The sequence below is a fragment of the Schistocerca cancellata genome, chromosome 3 (assembly GCF_023864275.1).
Source record: "Schistocerca cancellata isolate TAMUIC-IGC-003103 chromosome 3, iqSchCanc2.1, whole genome shotgun sequence".
Lineage (NCBI taxonomy): Eukaryota > Metazoa > Arthropoda > Insecta > Orthoptera > Acrididae > Schistocerca > Schistocerca cancellata.
In genome coordinates, this window is record NC_064628.1 from 637,483,982 (window position 1) to 637,497,738 (window position 13,757).

Here is a 13,757-nt window from a genome sequence, read left to right on the forward strand (position 1 = left end):
GGGTGGTCCACCGGGGGCCGAACCGCACAATAACCCTGGGTTCGGTGTGGGGCGGCGGAGGGGTGAAGTGGACTGCGGTAGTCGTCATGGGGTTGTGGACCACTGCGGCTGCGGCGGGGACGGAGCCTCTCCGTCGTTTCTAGGTCCCCGGTTAACATACAATACAATACAACGTAAGGTAGGTTACACTCGCAGGGTATCTTGTAGACACCACGTATTCTGAGACAGCACTCTGATCGAATGAAAAATTATTTGTAAAACGATAAGTTAAATATGGAGTAATTGTTTATGTCGTCCGAAGGAGGCCCATATCAGGTACACTACTGGGCATTAGAATTGCTACACCACAAAGATGACGTGCTATAATCGCGAAATTTAACCGACGGGAAGAAGATGTTGTGATATGCAAATGATTCGCTTTTCAGATCATTCACACAAGGTTGGCGCCGGTGGCGACACCTACAACGTGCTGACACGAGGAAAGTTTCCAACCGATTTCGCATACACAAACTGCAATTGGCCGGTGTTGCTTGGTGAAATGTTGTTGTGATGCCTCGTGTATGGGGGAGAAACGCGTAGCATCACGTTTCCGACTTTGATAAAGGTCGGATTGTTGTCCTATCGCCATTGCGGTTTATTGTATCGCGACGTTGCTCAAAAATGGTTCAAATGGCTCTGAGCACTATGGGACTTAACGTCTGTGGTCATCAGTCCCCTAGAACTTAGAACTACTTAAACCTAACTAACCTAAGGACATCACACACATCCATGCCCGAGGCAGGATTCGAACCTGCGACCGTAGCGGTCACGCGGTTCCAGACTGAAGCGCCTTTAACCGCACGGCCACACCGGCCGGCGCGAGGTTGCTGCTCGCATTGGTCGATATCCAATGACTGTTAGCAGAATATGGAATCGGGGGATTCACGAGCGTAATACGGAACGCCGTGCTGGATCCCAACGGCCTCGTATCACTAGCAGTCGAGATGACAGGCATCTTATCCGCATGGCTGTAACGGATGGTGCAGCCACTTCTCGATCCCCGAGTCAACGGATGGGGACGTTTGCAAGACAACAATCATCTGCATGAACAGTTCGACGACGTTTGCAGCAGCTTGGACTATCAGCTCGGAGACCATGGCTGAGCTTACCCTTGACGCTGCATCATAGACAGGAGCGCCTGTGATGGTGTACTCAACGACGAACCTGGGTGCACGAATGGCAAAACGTCGTTTTTTCGGATGAATTTAGATTCTGTTTACAGCATGTTGATGGTCGCATCCGTGTTTGGCGACATCGCGGTGAACGCACATTGTAAGCTTGTATTCGTCATCGCCATACTGGCTTATCACCCGGCGTGATGGTATGGGGTGCCGTTGGTTACACGTCTCTTGTTCGCACTGACGGCACTTTGAACAGTGGACGTTACATTTCAGATATGTTACAACCCGTGGCTCTACCCTTCATTCGATCCCTGCGAAATCCTACATTTCAGCAGGATAATGCACGACCGCAAGTTGCAGGTCCTGTACGGGCCTTTCTGGATACAGAAAATGTTCGACTGGTGCCCTGACCAGCACACTCTCCAGATCTCTCACTAGCTGAAAACGTCTGGTCAATGGTGGCCGCGCAACTGGCTCGTCACAATACGTCAGTCACTACTCTTGATGAACTGTGGTATCGTGTTGAAGCTGCATGGGTAGCTGTACCTGTACACTCCATCCAAGCTCTGTTCGACTCAATGCTCAGGCGTATCAACGCCGTTATTACGGCCAGAGGTGGTTGTTCTGGGTACTGATTTCGCATGATCTATGCCCCCAAATGGCGTGAAAATGTAATTATATGTCAGTTCTAGTATGTTTGTCCAATGAATACCCATTTATCATCTGTATTTCTTCTTGGTGTAGCAGTTTTAATGGCCAGTAGTGTAGTTAAAGATACCCACATGAAAGTTGTCTTTCGAATAGATGCCAAGCTTACTGCAGGCAAACAGCCTCGCAGTCAGTGGCGGCTGCCTGGGAACCGTCGTGCGAGCCACGCTGTAATCTCGCAGCGAATCTCAGTCCGTACGAGGCGGGCTCCGCTGTAGAGCGGTAGCGACTGGCGCCCGCCTCTGCCCGGGCGCCTGGTCCGGTTGGCCGAGTAGCGCCGGCGCTGGCCAGTGCGACATTGTACGGCGGCCGCGCGTGACGCCGGCTGATTGAGCTGCAGGCCGCGCCGGCGGCGGCCGTGAGCCGTGAGCCGGGATCCGCCGAGTCACCGCGCTCAATGCGCGCCGCGGCCGCTGACACGCTGCATATCGTCGCGTCAGCCGCCGTAATAAGCGCCGCGCCGCGGGGGGTCGCTGCACCGCTACTCCCTACCGGCTACTCGCTACTCGAGCTACTGCTGGCGCTCTTACTACAATGGAGCCTACACAGAACAAAGTAGCTGCCTTTACATCCGTGCAACCTCTAAAATATTCTATCACGAAAGAAGAGTAGGAGAGAAAACGCTTGACCTACTTCACTTTTTCCACCAACCTCTACCAGAGAAAATAACCATCCATCCCTCTTGCTCTCCCTAAATATAAAAAAAACCATAAAACCTCTCGTCTCCTGTTCCTACTCCACTGTTATGCGCTTCTAATCAATTACATCCGTGTAACTGTGGCTAGCAGATATTTCGTAGGCACTCTAAGGGAAAAAAAGCCCGCCCGGTTAATCGAGCGATCTAACGCACGGCTTTCCGGAGCGGGAAGAAGCACCTGGTCCCCGGCACGAATCCGCCCGGCGGACTTGCGTCGAGGTCCGGTAAGCCGGGCAGTCTGTGGATGGTTTTTAGGCGGTTTTCCATCTGCCTCGGCGAATGCGGGCTGGTTTCCCTTATTCCGCCTCAGCTATTGTTGGCGATTGCTGGGCAAACAAGTTCTCCACGTACGCGTACATCTACATCTACATTTATACTCCGCAAGCCACCCAACGGTGTGTGACACAGGGCACTTTACGTGCCACTGTCATTACCTCCATTTCCTGTTCGAGTCGCGTACGGTTCGTGGGAAGAACGACTGCCGGAAAGCCTCCGTGCGCGCTCGAATCTCTCTAATTTTACATTCGTGATCTCCTCGGGAGGTATAAGTAGGGGGAAGCAATACACTCGATACATCATCCAGAACCGCACCCTCTCGAAACCTGGACAGCAAGCTACACCGCGATGCAGAGCGCCTCTCTTGCAGAGTCTGCCACTTGAGTTTATTAAACATCTCCGTAACGCTATCACGCTTACCAAATAACCCTGTGACGAAAGCGCCGCTCTTCTTTGGATCTTGTCTATCTCCTTTGGCAACCCGACCTGGTACGGATCCCACACTGATGAGCAACATTCAAGTATAGGTCGAACGCGTGTTTTGTAAGCCACCTCCTTTGTTGATGGACTACATTTTCTAAGGACTCTCCCAAAGAATATCAACCTGGAACCCAGCTTACCGACAATTAATTTTATATGATCATTCCAATAAAAATCGTTCCATACTCATGCTCCCAGATATTTTCCAGAAGTAACTGCTACGTGGCTCTGAGCACTGTGGGACTTAACATCTTAGGTCATCAATCCCCTAGAACTTAGAACTACTTAAACCTAACTAACCTAAAGACACCACACACATCCATGCCCGAGGCAGGAAACGAAGCTGTGACCGTAGCGGTCGCGTGGTTCCAGACTGAAGCGCCTAGAACCGCTCGACCACCGCGACCGGCAGTAACTGCTACTAGTGTTTGTTTTGCTATCACATACTCTATCACGCAAACATAGGGATTACACTCGTCTGATGTGAGACGTTCCCTGGGTGGTGGGGGGGTCCATCGGGGGCCGAACCGCACAGTAACCCTGGGTTCGGTGTGAGGCGGCGGAGGGGTGAAGTGGACTGCCGCAGTCGTCGTCAGGTTGTGGATCACTGCGACTGCGGAGGGGACGGAGCCTCTTCTAGGTCTGCGGTTAACATACAACATACATATAACATACAAGAACGGGAAAAAAGAAAAAAAAGACTCCCTTGGATACATCTTGAAACACCAGTGCTTACGCCAGCAACGGATTGAAGGCATGGTGAAACGAAAGAGATAGAGAAGAAGTGAAAGATACCACCTAAAAACAATGTCAGGCAACAAATCGATAAACACACGATAACTGAAGAGGGAAGCACAAGACAGGAATGAGTGATGAGCTGCCATACCTGCACCTGCCACCAAACAGAACAGGTGGAGATGATGATAACTGTATACTTTTTGACCAACCGTACATCTTATGTGACAATGAACAATTCCCACATCCGAATTTTCCATTTAACTGCAGCTATTTCCGAAGAATTCCCAATATCAACGCCCCTTTATCCCCAACTAGCTGAGAAACCCGATGCTTCCCAGGAATTTATTTATTTCAGTCTCTTATTAGTCCATCTCTTCCTTCCTTCTCTCTCTGTTCATCTCTTCCTTCAACCTCTCTCTTTGATCATCTCCTCCTCCCCTATCTCTCTGTACATCTCCTCTTATCTGTCCTTCTGTCCAGCCGGCCGGAGTGGCCGTGCGGTTCTAGGCGCTCCAGTCTGGAACCGAGCTACCGCTACGGTCGCAGGTTCGAATCCTTCCTCGGGCATGGATGTATGTGATGTACTTAGGTTAGTTAGGTTTAATTAGTTCTAAGTTCTAGGCGACTGATGATCTCAGAAGTTAAGTCGCGTAGTGCTCAGAGCCATTTTTCCTTCTGTCCACCCCCTCCTTTCCCGCCTCCCCCACACTCTCCCGGTCCACCTCCTTCTACCCGTCGCACTATCCATCTCCTTCTCACGCCTCTCCCTCCCTCCCTCCCTCTCCTCTCTCTCTCTCTCTCTCTCTCTCTCTCTCTCTCTCTCTCTCTATTTACCCACGCTACACACCCATCGCGTTGGGCAGCCTACGTGTCAGAAGTTACCAACGCCTTCCACTCCCACTCCATATGGTAGCTAGGTGGTTCTCTCCTCTAAAGTACTTCTTTCTAGACAATCAGTACGCGTACAAAATTTAGTTCAAATACATCCGGTTGTTTAGGATATGTAGAACACACACACACACACACACACACACACACACACACACACACACACACACACACACACACATTTTACGTGTGTATATGAAAAGGAGCAGCAGTTTAACGTCCCATTGAATACGAGATCATTGGAGACGGAGCATAAGCTCGGATTAGGGACAGATGGGGAAGAAAATCGGCCGTGTCCTTGCAAAGGAACCATCCCGGCATTTGCCCGAAGTGATTTAGGGGAATCACGCAAAACCTGAATATGGATGGCCGTGCGTTGGTTTGAACCGTCGTCCTCCAGAATGCGAGTCCAGTGTGCTAACCACTGCGCCACCTCGCTGAGTTGTAAATGATATATTATCAAACATTGAAAATGTACGTGGTAGACAAACGCTTGAATTTACTTAACAAACACAAGGAGGATTCTGCATGACTACAATCAGGGCACCCATGCGAAGCTTCCGCGCTTTCATAGTTTTAAATGGTAACAGTAACTGGAATTAAGTGTTGTCGTTGGGATAAGGGTAGTTGTGGGAATGCCGCCTTTCTCTCTGAGCAGGGATTTGAGGTGCAGCCAGGCTTTTGGAAGGGCGCTTGTCACTGCCAAGATTCTATTTTTGTTTCTTCCTTGGCATCCTTAGCTTATCAGTTATTATCACAGTAGTATTTACACCAGTCTGTTTTTGACAAAGGTTAATAATTAATGAGCAAATACAAACACAAAATAAAAGAAGTAAATAAAATTAAATTTCTAATAAAATGTTCGAATGCTGAGGTCATCGGTCCTTAGACTTACACATTGCTTAAACTAACTTATACTAAGAACAACATACACACCCATGCCCGAAGGACTCCAACCTCCGACGGGAGGGGTTGCGCAATCTGTGACATGGCGCCTCAAACTGTGCGGCCACTACGCGTGGCTGTAAATTTCTACTCAGGAAAATATTTGACTGCCATCAGTTACTTGTAATTTCTAACTTTATGGCCGCAATATTTACATTTACATATTGTTGAAGAGGAGTTTAATGAGAAATACGAATATAAAATACGAAGAAGTAAATATTGCGAAATTTATAGGTTAAAACTTAGTGTTCGCTTCTTACCTGGTGTATCACGAAGGCCACAATACCTTCTAAATGTATTTTAAGATTTTGGTTGCACTGCGTACTTCAAGTAAGACGTTAGGTCGTAGCAGCAATAAGGAAATTCACAATTCAAGGCGACAATGGCAAATATGTTTGCGGTTTCGGAAAGTATATTCGTAATTGTACGACGGGCAGGATATAAAATGAACATCAACAAAAGCAAAACGAGGATAATGGAATGTAGTTGAATTAAGTCGGGTGATGCTGAGGGAATTATGTTAGGAAATGAGACAGTTAAAGTAGTAAAGGAGTTTTGCTATTTGGGGAGCAAAATAACTGATGATGGTCGAAGTACAGAAGATATAAAATATAGACTGGCAATGGAAAGGAAAGCGTTTCTGAAGAAGAGAAATTTGTTAACATCGAATATAGATTTAAGTGTCAGGAAGTCGTTTCTGCAAGTATTTGTGTGGAGTGTAGTCATGTATGGAAGTGAAACGTGGACGATAAATAGTTCGGCAAGAAGAGAATAGGAGCTTTCGAAATATGGTGCTACAGAAGAATCCTGAATATTAGATGGGTAGATCACATAACTAATGAGGAGGTATTGAATTGGGGAGAGGAGGAGTTTGTGCCACAACTTGACTAGAAGAAGGGATCGGTTGGTAGGACATGTTCTGAGGCATCAAGGGATCACCAATTTAGTATTGGAGGGCAGCGTGGAGGCTAAAAATCGTGGAGGGAGATCAAGAGATGAATACACTAAGCAGATTCAGAAGGATGTAGGTTGCAGTGGGTATTGGGAGATGAAGAAGCTTGGACAGGATAGAGAAGCATTGAGAGCTGCATCAAACCAGTCTCAAGACGCAAGACCACAACAACAATAACGACTGGTAGGGATAATGGACTCCCGCAATGTCATGGTTATTATGTATGACAATGCTTTATTCAAGTTATGGAGTTAATAAGTACTTTAAAGCCCGTCTTTGTAATAATACAATCTGGAATAAAGCACTCCGTCTTCAGGCCACAAGTGACCCATCGGGACCATCCGACCGCCGTATCATCCTCAGTTGAGGATGCGGATAGGGGGGGCATGTGGTCAACACACCGCTCTCCCGGTCGTTATGGTGGTTTTCTATGACCGGAGCCGCTACTATTCGGTCGAATAGTTCCTCAATTGGCATCACGAGGCTGAGTGCACCCCGAAGAATGGAAACAGCACATGGCGGCCCGGATGGTCATCTATCCAAATGCCGGTCACGCCCGACAGCGCTTAATTTCGGTGATCAGACTGGAACCGGTGTATCCACTGCGGCAAGGCCGTTGCTCACAATATGGAAAGGGATTCTCTTATTCCTAATCTACGAGTTAGTTTCGTGAAACGTTGTTTTGAAGCTGGGCGTGCTTGATACCCTTTTCTATAAGATAGTCAGAAGCACTTCTACGTTAAAATCTTTCACAAGTATCACGTTTTAGTGCAAAATCATTATGCAATGTCAGAAGCCGGTTAAAATACCTCTCTAACGATACCTCATTCATTCCTCCAGTATTAAAATCGGTTGAAAAAAAGGGATGTTTACTTTAGGAATGCATTAATATACATAATAGACAAAGAAACTTTGATAAAACACTTCAACGATTATGGGTAGAAAACAACGATAAAATTGAACCAACGAAAATATATCGCTGTCCAGGGAGTCTCCGGACGTCTTCGGCCTGGAATCTCACTGACTGGAGTAGAATTGTCTTCACTGATGAGTCCCGCACCGAACTGAGCTCCCATGACCAACGAACACGTGACTGGAGACATCCCGAACAGCAGTCGGATCCCAGCCTGAGTGTCGCCCGCCATACGGCACATCAACCAGGAGTGATGGTGTGACGTGCCAATTCTTTTCACAGCGGAGCTCCTTTGGTTGTCATCCGCGGCACCGTTGTACAGTGGTACGTTGAAGATATTCTACGCCCCGTTTTGTTGCTTTTCGTGGTAAGTCATCCTGGGCTTACATTTCAGTAAGACAATTCCCGTCCGCACACGGCGAGATTTTCTACCGCTTGCCTTCGTGCTTTGAAAACACTACGTTGACCAACAAGGTCACCGGATCAAACCCCAATTGAGACCGTTTAAAGAAATGTGGGCAGGCCGTCGAACCAGTACGGGTTTTTGACGATATAACTCACCAACTGGACAGATTTGGCGTCATATCCTTCAGGAGGGCATCTAACAACTCTATCAATCAGTACCAAGCCGAATAACTACTTGCGTAAGGGCAGAGGTCGACCACAGCGGTACTGACTTGCCCAATTTGTGAAATTCTTTCTCTAGAATAAACTATCCAATTTTTGTGAAACTGCAATTCAACTCGTCTAAGCCCACACACGTTCGAAGTCGTGCACGTGGTGCAAAACTTTTTTCAAATAGTTTGGATGCACTTTGATTAGAACACCGATCGTCAGTCGCCTTTGCTTGTGCGCCGAGTGCTGCAAAGTGAGCTGTGAGTGCTGGCTGGGAACGTGTTTGCTGGCGCATTGACCCCTGGCAGCGCGGCGACTAGTGTCTATACATAACATGACTTACGATTACCGCTTGTATGCCTCGTTAACCGTCTAAACACCTGCCCCTCTCAACAAAACTGGCGGGGAGTGGCAGTTCCAGTTGCACGAGGTGAAATAGTCTGCTGGTAACGTGCGGGTGTCTGACGAACTCGTCTGTGTTGCTAGGAGGAGAGCAAAATTGGAATCACACACTTTTTGGCAATTGTACTTTTTGATATTTCAGGAAGACTGCGAAGAAGGAGACCAGTTTCCATAAATGTGTTCACCTACGACTGCATACGCGTTGAAGAGATGAGTATACATCTACCACATCTACACTCCGAAAGCCATTTTACGATGTGAGGGGGCGGTTACTTTGTCTACCTCTGCTGTCACTTTTCACCTCTCCCGTTCCAATAGCGTATATCGTGCTTCAAGAACGAATGCTGATAAGCCTCCGTGTGAGGTCCCCGCCCGACCGCTACGGTCGCAGGTTCGAATCCTGCCTCGGGCATGGATGTGTGTGATGTCCTTAGGTTAGTTAGGTTTAAGTAGTTCTACGTTCTAGGGGACTGATGACCTCAGAAGTTAAGTCCCATAGTGCTCAGAGCCATTTGAACCATTTGAAGATAGAAATTTATGCTCACTACAAAAATAAACCCTCCTCCATACTCTGCGAGTAATCAGACTTCAGAGGAAAATATTTCTATGATTCTTTTGAAGACTCACTACAGAATGTTCCTGCTCTTCTTTCCTCATTTATTCTTCATTTTAATTTTTATGGATTGTTTTAATGTTTGTATGACACTTCGTTCACTTTATTTAAAACTTTAGACTGTTTTTGTTTTTACTTTTTATTCATGACAATCTCAATAAACCAAGTTTGTTTTATGATAATGACTGTGCAGTACCTCTCTCGACGTAATATGATGATTTTTCTCTTGGCTAACTAAAGAACGCTCTTTTTCTTTTGGTCGATTTTACTCCTCTTTTATTTCTCCAAATAATAGATGTAACTTCATGCTTATTGCCATTTTAGGGACCTTTTGTGACTGGAAACAACTATATCTACAGCATCTTGTAACTTTTCACTGCTTATGCGTTTGTTTTACATTTATGACTACTTAGATGGATCCATGACGTATTACAACTTAGTGATGTAACCTGTATTTCTGTAGATCTGACATTATCTACACCTATGTTACGGAATTTCGTGTAACATTTGTGACTATAAACAACTATGATGACAGTTCTTTTAAAATTCAGTTTCTCATGCTCCTTTTATGTTTTTTACTATCTCGATGGGCCAGTGAGATTTTTTATGTAGCTTATTTTCCCATGCTTTAGGTATTTCGTACCATACTTTACTTGCCATCTTGTTGTTATTTTTTCGGTGTCAGTAGGGGATCTGACACATATTACTACAGTCATCTTACTTGCACGTCAGTATTTTGTAACAGCTAGTTGCTGTCTCAACTTTGAATTCGTCTTCTGTTGAAACGAACATATCGACACCTCCACGCCGCATCGATGGTACATAACGGCGTCATTCAAGCATTATTTTCACTGGCACTACACTCTAGAAGCGATATGCAATACCAGGCAAGCATTTATACACGTCGGCCTGCATGCCAGTACATATTTAAATCCAGACGCTGTTGCAGCTCTAAAATTGTCTACTGCTGAATGGCTCATACCGATGTACAACGCCGTCTCCATGGGAACCGTTAGCGTAGATTAACCACCATCATTGCTGGCAAACAATCTAAGAGTTAGCGATAAATCCCTACAGATTGCTATCGGTGTTCTCACAGCCGATTATGACTCGTTATCTCATTTATCTATATATTTTTATCACATATTGACGAAATGCTGCTCATAGAAGTTACTCAATATAATGTAATGCACCTATTTCTTCATTTCCTATTAGCTTCCATGTAACCATTCTGTATGTATCTTATTGTGGTAACTGTTTTACACCCTCTATGTCTGTTTGGTTATCGCTGACACAATTCTGTATGCGGTGGGCAGAGCATAGCGTATTTATGCAACAGCTGCATTGCACTCTTTAGCAGTTGACGTTCATGGAGTTGTAACACCCGCTCCATACACCGCCACCGCCTAGCATTATGGGTATGTATGTACGTATGTATTAAACCGGGGACCTACAGACGACGGAGAGGCTTCGTCTCGTGGTAGCCCTCAGTGGTTCACAACTCCAGAACAGGTCACAGCAGCCCACCCACCCCACCGCCGCCCCACACCGAATCCAGCGTTACTGTGCGGTTCGGCCCCCAGGGGACCCCTCTGGGAACGTCTCATTCCAGATGAGTGTAGCCCCAAATGTTCGCGTAGTAGAATAATTATGGTATACGCGTACGTGGAAACGGTGTTTGCGCAGCAATTGCCGACACAGTGTAACTGAGGCGGAATGAGGGGAACCAGCCCGTATTCGCCGAGGTAGATGGAAAACCGCCTTAAAAACCATCCACAGGGAGGCTGGCACACCGGACCTCGACACTAATCCGCCGGGCGGATTCGTGCCAGGGACCGGCAGGCCTTCCCGCTCGGGAAGCGGCCTGCTAGACCGCGTGGCTAGCCGGGCGGACTTATTATGAGTATAATTTCTTCTTTTAATATTTGTTATGGATGATGTATTTTATATGTTACTACTATTATCAGACATCCATCTACATCCATTCCATGTTCATATTTCAGTATGAGGATCTGAAAATGGTCAAAAACTAACCGAAACCGGTTACGACAAAATAAATGTTTTTGTGGTGGAGACAGTTTGCATTCATTTTTAAAAGAATTTTTTTTTGCCAGACAGCTGTTCTTCACAAGAAATGTTCTCAATAATTACGACTATTTTGATAGTTCTTTTACGACCACTATCAAGTTTTAACAGTAAGTAAACTCTTTGATCATATGTATCCGAACACCACAATGTATTATGGATTTGAGCGCTAGATGTCACGAGAAGCGGACGCGCCAGGGCAGAAGGAAGTGCGGAGTATTGTGTTGTCAGTAGAGAAACATTAACAGCAAACTGGCTCGGCCAGGAGAACTCAGTGATTTCGGACATGGACTAATCGCTGGATATCACGTCAGTAACCAATCCATCAAGGACTTTTCAACCCTTCTAAAGCTGCCCAGGCCGATTGCTGATGGTGTCATTATTAAGTGGGAAAGCGAAGGAACAACCGCATCCACACTAAGACCAGACAGACCTCTTGTACTGTACTACAAGGACTGTTGAGTGATTACGGAGTTAAAAAGAATGGGATAGAATAGTCGATCAGCTCCTAATAAACGTCACATTTCTGTAGTCAGTGGGAAGCGATGCTATTGGACAGTCGATGGTGATATGGGGTGATGAAAGACGCTAAACCAGGTGGAAATCCTGGGGAAGGGTTTGGATTTGGTGAATGCCTGGGGAACGTTACCTGTCATCATGTGTAGTGCCAACAGTGAAATAGGAAGGAGGTTTTGTTGCAGCATGAGAGTGCTTCACATGATTAGGGGTTATACCCTCACAGCGCAAAAGAAAACGGTAGAAGTAGAAGGTTAGACACACATTTTACAAAATTGTGTTCTGTGTACAGTAATGGAACACTTCGTAGACAATGACTGTTTCTATCAGGATAACAATATTCCCTGTCATAATATATCGTCTGTGAGATAATGTTATGTTGGCAGTAACACAGGACTGGCCTGCCCAGAGTCCCGACATTAATCCAATGGTATAACTTCGGCCTGATGTAGAATGTCGAAGTCGCACCAGACCCCAGCATCAAACGTTGCTTCCTTCTGCGGTTTTGCCTCTTGAGGAAGAATGGGATGTCAGTTCACCACATACATTCAGACACCTGTTTGAAAGTGTCCCAGTCAGAGTTCAAACCGTCATGAAGACAAAGGGTTAATGCACTATATTAATATCCACTGATAGGTGTTCGGAAACTTTTCATCGGAGAGTGCAATCTACTTCGTCGGAGAGTATTCTATTTGATCAAATAGCCACAAGTACTTAGCTACGCTAGTTTTTATTTGTGGTGGTTCGACTGCCTCCCCCAGGCCCCTCTACCATCTATATCGAAGTCTTTTTACCCTTCCATCCAGTTCGACAGCGTGATAAATTTTCTGTTCCTCCCGCCTCGGTCCACTGCTTTCTGTCTGGCGCTACGTGGCCTGCTTTTGAGTTTATGAGGTCTCTTACTTATGCAAGCAGCTTCTGACTTGGCGCCAGAGCACTGAGTCGACCCCATTCCAGATCTTCTGATTCCAGAACCGGGACTTCCGTGTCTCAGTCAGCAGCGCTAACCACAAGATCACAGAAGAGGCTGTGTAACGCGCTAAGAATTAGATGTTGAGATCTTCCAAATAAAACTGCGTTTGTGGTTTTGCCGGTTCTTCTGCAGTCAGCGTACACAGACTTGCGTTTGCCGTGTACAATTATCCATTTACACTCTAAAACAAACAAAAAAAAACAAAAAAGCGCCGTGAAGCAATTATTTGAATGTGACAGAAATGGGTAGATAACACGTATATGTACAGACAAAGAAATAATTGCAATTTCGGAAAAAATACATAATTATTCAAGGCAAAGAGGATCACAAATTTAGCAACTCAGTTACGCGATGGTCCAATTCTGGCTTGTATAGAAACAGTTATTCGGCTTGGCATTGAGTGATAGAGTTGGTGAATGACCTACTGAGGAGTATCGTGCCAAACTCTGTCCATTTGACGTGTTAGGTTGTCAAAACCCCGAGCTTGTGGGAGGGCCTTGCCCAAGATGCTGCAAACAGTCTCAATTAGGGAGAGACCTGGTGACCTTGCTAGCCAAGGTAGGGCTTAGCAAGCATGAAGACAACCATGCTCGCCGTTTGTGGTTGGCCATTACCTTGCTGAAATGTAAACCGAAGATGGCTTGCCCTGAAGGACAACAAAACGGGGTGTAGAATATCGTCGACGTACCGCTGTGTTGTAAGGGTTTTGGGGATGGGATGGCAACAGGGGGGGGGGGTCTGCTATGGAAAGAAATGGCATCCCAGACAATAACCCGTGAATGTCGGGCAGTATGGC

At 46.3% G+C, this 13,757-nt stretch overlaps 1 protein-coding gene across 1 annotated transcript in view; it reads left to right on the forward strand.

The window, feature by feature from the left end:
* LOC126176478 (uncharacterized) overlaps positions 1-13,757 on the forward strand; it is a 270,764-nt gene that overhangs the window by 11,931 nt on the left and 245,076 nt on the right. The gene's annotated exons all lie outside the window — the stretch shown is intronic.